The sequence below is a fragment of the Carlito syrichta genome, unplaced genomic scaffold (genome assembly GCF_000164805.1).
Source record: "Carlito syrichta isolate Samal-C Ts95f unplaced genomic scaffold, Tarsius_syrichta-2.0.1 Scaffold316251, whole genome shotgun sequence".
In the NCBI taxonomy this organism is placed as follows: domain Eukaryota; kingdom Metazoa; phylum Chordata; class Mammalia; order Primates; family Tarsiidae; genus Carlito; species Carlito syrichta.
The window spans coordinates 328674-335255 of NW_007260347.1; positions in this window are offsets into that span (position 1 = coordinate 328674).

Below are 6582 nucleotides of genomic sequence, written 5' to 3' on the forward strand. Positions count from 1 at the left end.
TGGTGGCCAGGAGTGGCCACTGCACTCCAGTCTGGGCGACCCAGTGAGACTCCAACTCAAGAAAAAAAAAAAAAGAAAGAGAAATATTGTTCTCAGCCCCAAAAGAAAATGATCGGGAGGAAGCACTCAGTGACGAGAAAAGGCCATTTCTCCTGAGAAGCATGAACACAGGGTAGACTTCCCGAAGGTTTGCAGCCCAAATTTATACTACCTGGGGTGGTACAAAAATCTTCAAGTGAGAACTGGAAGCTACCCTGGGCCGTGCCCACCTGCCACATCTGCCCAGCAGGAGCCAAGACAAATACCTTCTAGAGGGGCCAACTTCAGCCCAGGGGTGGTGTATCGTGTAGTCCACAAATAGCGGCAACAGTATTTCCTCCCCAACGTGCTCTTCTAGCAACCTGCCACGTCAGGAGGTAGAGTCTCTGTCCCTGTCTTTTCAACTTGGACAGACATCTTAGCTGCCTCCGAAGTGACCATGGATTCCCAGGGGGTCCCATTGACTGAGTCCCTCTGGCCAGGCCCCACACCTGTGAGCCTGCAAGCCTACAGCCTGGATGATGAAGAATTTGGCCTTTCCCAAAGAGAGGTCTGGCCTTCATTCTGGCTTCTGGGAGGCAATCCTTGGGCACTCAGCATGTTTTGACTGATAGGAGTGTCTTTGTTTGTCTCAGGGCCTTGCATCATACTGGAGAGTCTTATGACATCAGTTGACCTGGTGCCTGAAATCAGTCAGGTGGGTGATCAATAAGTCAAGCATGCCTACATAATGGAACCCCAATAAAAACTCTGGACACTGAAGCTCAGGTGAGCTTCGGTGACTGGTGACACTCTGTGCATATTGTCACATCATTGACACTGAAGAGTACCATATCGTGACTCCATAGGGAAAGGGCAACAGAAGCACTATGATGAGATCCCTCTGCCCTGTGCTCTTCTTACCTCAATGGATCAAGATCTGTACACTGTCCCTGTAACAAACTGTGACCATGGGTGTACCAGCTTCAGTGAGTTCTGTGGGACCTCTGGTGAATTGTCAAACCTGGGGGTGGTTTTAAGAAGCCAGCAAACCTTCAGTGAATGTCAGAGTGAGGGTGATTTAGGGATTATGCCCTTCAATTTTGTAGTTGTTCCTACACTCCCTACACAGGCCCAGCCACTGTTTTAGATGAGAGACCCTAACTGAAAACCATCCTGCTGAGCCCAGTCAACTCTCACAAGTGTGAGCAATAATAATACAATAGTAGCTGTTCAAAGCCACCATGTTGGCCAGCCACGTGCAGTGGCTCAAGCCTGTAATCCCAGCACTTTGGAAACCGAGACAAGAGAATTGCCTGAGCTCAGGGGTTTGAGACCAGCCTGGGCAACTTGGTGAGACCTTGTACAATAAATAAAAAAATAAGCCAGCATGTTAGTATGCTCCTGTAGTTCCAGCTACTTGGAAGGCTGAGGTGGAAAGATTGCCTGAGTCCAGCAGGTTGAGGCTGCAGTGGCCGTGAGCATGCCATTGCACTCCAGCCTGGGTGACAGAGTGAGATTCCAACTCAAAAAAAAAAAAAAAAAGCCACCACATTTTGGAGTGATTAGTGACATGGCCATACATGAGTGAAATGCTAGGCCCTGAGGATTCTCATAGATGAGATAAAATTACTTTCCCCTCCCCCAGTCTCCATGCTCTTTGAAAGTCACTACGGATAGCTCTTGGTTGAGGGGGCAGAGCCATGTTCCACCTTCTTGAGGAAGGAGAGTCTAATATAAATTACCTGGAATTCTACTGTATGGAAGCTTTCTCTTCTCTACTATATTCATTTTTTCAATTATTTATTCATGTCATTATAAACTCAAAGATATTTATTTTCTACATTGCGTTAAAATCCAATACTATGCTACTTATTTGATTTTTCAAGTTATCCCAGCTTTCACCATTGGGAGCCCTTTCACAACTGGCTCCGTGCCCCTTTGACAAGCTCCCATTGTTTCGTCTTTTGAGGACTTCCTTCTTCCTTATTTCCATCAATACAAGATGCTCCAGGGTTATTGCATATTTTCCCTGTTCTGAATTATAAGGCACACAAGGAAGCAGGACATCTGAGCAAAAGCCCGTGGAAACAACAGAATCAAACCTGCACACATATCAGATATTAAACTGACTATAAAAACAAGTATGTCTACTATGTTTAAAGAAATAAGCTAGCTGGGCTCGGTGGCTCAGCCTGTAAACCCGCGCCTTTGGGCGGCTGAGGTAAGTGGATTGCCTGAGTCAGCGGAATCGAGACCGGCATGGGCAGCGAGACCTCATCTCTACAATAAATCAAAAAATCAGCCGGGTGTGGTAGCGCATGCCTATAATTCCGGCTATTTGGAAGGCTGAGGCGCAAGGATCGCTGGAGCCCAGCAGGTCGAGGCTGCAGTGGCCGGGAGCAGCCACTGCACTGCAGTCTGGGTGACAGAGTGAGACTCCAACTGAAAAAAAAAAAAGAAAGAAAGAAGCTGAGCATTGTGGCTCACACCTGTAGCCCCAACACTTTGTGAGGCTGAGGCAGGAGGATCACTTGAGGCCAGGAGTTCAAGAGCAGCCTAGGCAAAATCATGAGATCCCCATCTCTAACAACAACAACAACATCAACTTGGCGTAGTGACTCACACCTGTATTCCCAGCCATTCAAGAGGCTGACGTGAGAGTATCCCTTGAGTCCCGGGGTTTGAGGCTGTGGTGAGCATGATGATGCCATGGCACTCCAGCCTGGGTAACAGAACAAGACCCTGTTTCTAAAAATAAAACTGTTTTAAAAGTGTGTCTAGTATGTTTCAAGAAATGAAAGAGGGAGTGGGAGTTATGGGCTGTTATGTCTTAGCTCCAAACTCACCCTTCCACACTCCACTCTGAGGTGCTCTGAAATGATGGGGCTCTGTAAATGCCACTTTGCCCCCAGTGGTGGAGTAGTCTGCCAGTTTCCATCTGGGAGATTCTTAAGGAAGACCTGAATTTGGGGGAGGGGACAAGGGACTTGTTCTTTCCTGCCTGCTTCCTGTCCCTGTCAGTATTACCTGCGCAGTGACCTTCCACCTGGCAGCACTTACTGTTCCAGTCTTCAGGGGTTTTTGGCAAGCCCAGGGGGATTCCTGTAGGGGCCCCAGCCCTGACCAGCAAGCACTCCCTCCTTAGGGGTTTGTTCTCACCTCCACAAGGCCCTCCCTCTGAACTCCAGAGGTCCAGTAACCCCAGTACTTTCCCTATGGCTTCCCCACCCTGGGAATGGTGGTTTCTTCCTGCAGTCACTACCTTTGCGATACCTCAGGATCTTCATCTTGACTTTTATGGTTTGATCATTTCCTTATGCTAAATCTTGTTTGTTAAAATAACTGAGGTCATTTCTGCTTTCCTGGCTGGAACTTGACTGATAGCATACTTGGGACCAAGAGTGGTCTCAGAAAACAGACCCTCAAAGAAAAGATTCTGGGATTGCTCTGGCCACATCCTCACACTTGACCAACTTGCCAGTGAGATATGGAATGCCAGCAGGAGTGTGCCGAATACCAGCTTGTGAGAGCCAATCCTACACATACATCCCTTTTCAACTCTATGTTCTGTGACATTCCATTGGTAGCCTAAGGCCAAGTGCAGTGGCCTACGCCTGTAATCCCAGCAGTTAAGGGAGCTGAGGCAGGAGGATCCAGGAGTTCAAGACTAGCTTGGGCAACGTAGTGAGACCTCCTCTTTACAAAAAAAGCAAAAAATTAGCTGGACATGGTGGTACATGCCTGTAGCCCAAGTTACTAGAGAAGCTGAGGAGAGAGGATTGCCCGAGTCCAGGATTTTGAGACTGCAGTGAGCCATGATTGTGCCACTGTACTGCAGTCTGGGCAACAGTGAGACCCTGACTCAAAAAGAAAAAAATTTAATTGGTAGCCTAAAATCAGTCATGGTGAAAGTATTTATACCAAGAAATCTGCAAACACTTAAAATTAGGTTATTGCCTCTCCCAGAGAGCCCGTTTCTATACAGCAGTGACGGCAAGTAAGTTATGGCATGTGCTGGTGTCACTATTTCTTCTGACATAGTCTTCTGACTATGTCTTAAATCACAGGCAGAGAACCAGGAGAGCCCACAGAGCCCTCAAATAACAATTTTTCTTTCTTTTTTTTTTTTTGAGTTGGAGTCTCACTCAGTCGCCCAGACTGGAGTGCAGTGGCTGCTCCCGGCCACCGCAGCCTCGACCTGCTGGGCTCCGGTGTTCCTTTCGCCTCAGCCTTCCGAGTAGCCGGAATTACAGGCATGTGCTACCATGCCCAGCTGATTTTTTTATTTATTGTAGAGATGAGATCTCGCTGCCCAGGCGGGTCTCGAACCCACGGGCTCAGGCAATCCACTCACCTCAGCCTCCCAAAGGCATGGGATTACAGGCTGAGCCACCGAGCCCGGCTCCATTTTTATTTCTTATAACTGCAAATTTTTTGTTTGTTTTTTGCTTTTTTTTTCTTTTGAGTCAGGGTCTCTGTCACCCAGACTAGAGTACAGTGGCATAATCATGGCTCACTGCAGCCTTGACCTCCTGAGCTTAGGTTATCCTCCCTCCTCAGCCTGCTGAGCAGCTGAGACTACAGATGTGGGCCATCACGCCCAGCTAAGTTTTTTATTTTTATTTTTTTGTAGAGACAACGTCTTGCTATGTTGCCTGGGTTGGTCTCGAACTCCTGAGTAATACTAATGACACGATCACCTGCATTTGATTGTGATGACAATCCACTGAAGCAAGGGCCCCCCCGGAAAGCCCAGCGACAGCTGCGTTTGCATAACAGCAATGACTGTAGGACTGTGGGTCTGGATAGCAACTCCTAAGTTCACTAGAGCTATTAGGAAGGTTAAGGACAAACTCTGATCTCGAAACCCGGTTGCTATTTCTGCTGAGTGCCTAATTTGCCAAGAGAAGAGACCAACACTCCAGCACTGTTCCCTAAGGGGGTGCAGGGGTACAGGGACTCTCGGAACTGGTATAACCTTATAAAATGGGGACCACTTGGATATATAAAAAGACAAAATAGAACTTACAGACTTGAGAAAATAATAAATGACATAAGAAACTCCTGGAACAGGTCTATCAGCAGCCTAAGGTGCAATCTGTGATTGGCAGATAGGTCTGAAGACATTTCCAGAATATAGAGCATATGGATGAGAGATTAAGGCAGGACACAGACGTTAAGAGACGTAGAGAATAGCGTGAGAAGGTCGAAGTGTTTTATAGACTTATTTCCTTCACAACCCACAGTAATAAATGCATTTTACTTATGACTCACTTCATAGATATGCATATAAGTATATTAATAAACACAACTGAAATGAAAGTTTTATGAAATAACATGATATGTTCCAATATTTTCTGTTCTCTTTCTTTTTTTTTTTTTTGAGTTGGAGTCTCACTATGTCGTCCAGACTGGAGTGCAGTGGCCACTCCCGGCCACCACAGCCTCGACCTGCTGGGCTCCGGTGATCGTTCCACCCCAGTCTTCCGAGTAGTTGGAACTACAGGTGTGCGCTACCACGCCCGGCTCATTTTTTGATTTATGGTAGAGATGAGGTCTCGCCTGCCCAGGCGGGTCTCAAACCCGCTGGCTCAGGCAATTCACTCATCTCAGCCTCCCAAAGGCGCGGGATTACAGGCTGAGCCACTGAGCCCGGCTTGCTCTCTTTCTTAATGCTGGTCACAACCTACTACTTTGATTTTATAAGTGGTCTTGGAAGTAATCTGCAGTTTGAAAAATATTTGCTGAATAAACTACTAATGAAACTTCTAGACGTAAAGACTGGGAGAATGAGATTAAAATAACACTTAAAAGAGATATTGTTACACATGATACTATATGGGTAAAACTTGAGGCCCTTGGGGTAAGTGAAAAAAAACCATTGCAAAATAAATAGAGTTGGGCTTGGTGGCTCAGCCTGTAATCCCGCGCTTTGGGAGGCTGAGGTGAGTGGATTGCCTGAGCCCGTGGTTTCGAGACCTGCCCGGGCAAGGCAAGACCTCATCTCTACAATAAATAAATAAATAATTAGCCGGGTGTGGTAGCGCGTGCCTGTAGTTGCAGCTACTTGGAAGGCTGAGGCGGAAGGATCACCTGAGCCCAGCAGGTCGAGGCTGTGGTGGCCAGGAGCGGCCACTGCACTCCAGTCTGAGCGACAGAGTGAGATTCCAACTCAAAAAACAAAACAAAACAAAAAACAAACAAAAAAAATGACAAATATTGTGTGATTCTACTTATAGGAAAATTCATACGATTCATATAGTCAAATTCATACAGACAGAATATAGAATGGTTCTTGCCAGGGGCTGAGGGCAAAGAGCATGGTGAGTTATTGTTTAAGGAGCAAAGAGTTTCAATTTTGCAAGATGAAAGGAGTTCTGGGATGGATGAGGGTGATAGTTGCACAACAATGAAAGTGGACTTAATGCCACTGAGCTGTACACTTAAAAATGATAGATGGTACATTTTATGTTATGTGTATTTTACCACAATGAAAGAGTAAAATTAATTTTTTTTTTTTTTTTTTGAGTTGGAGTCTCACTCTGTCGCCCAGACTGGAGT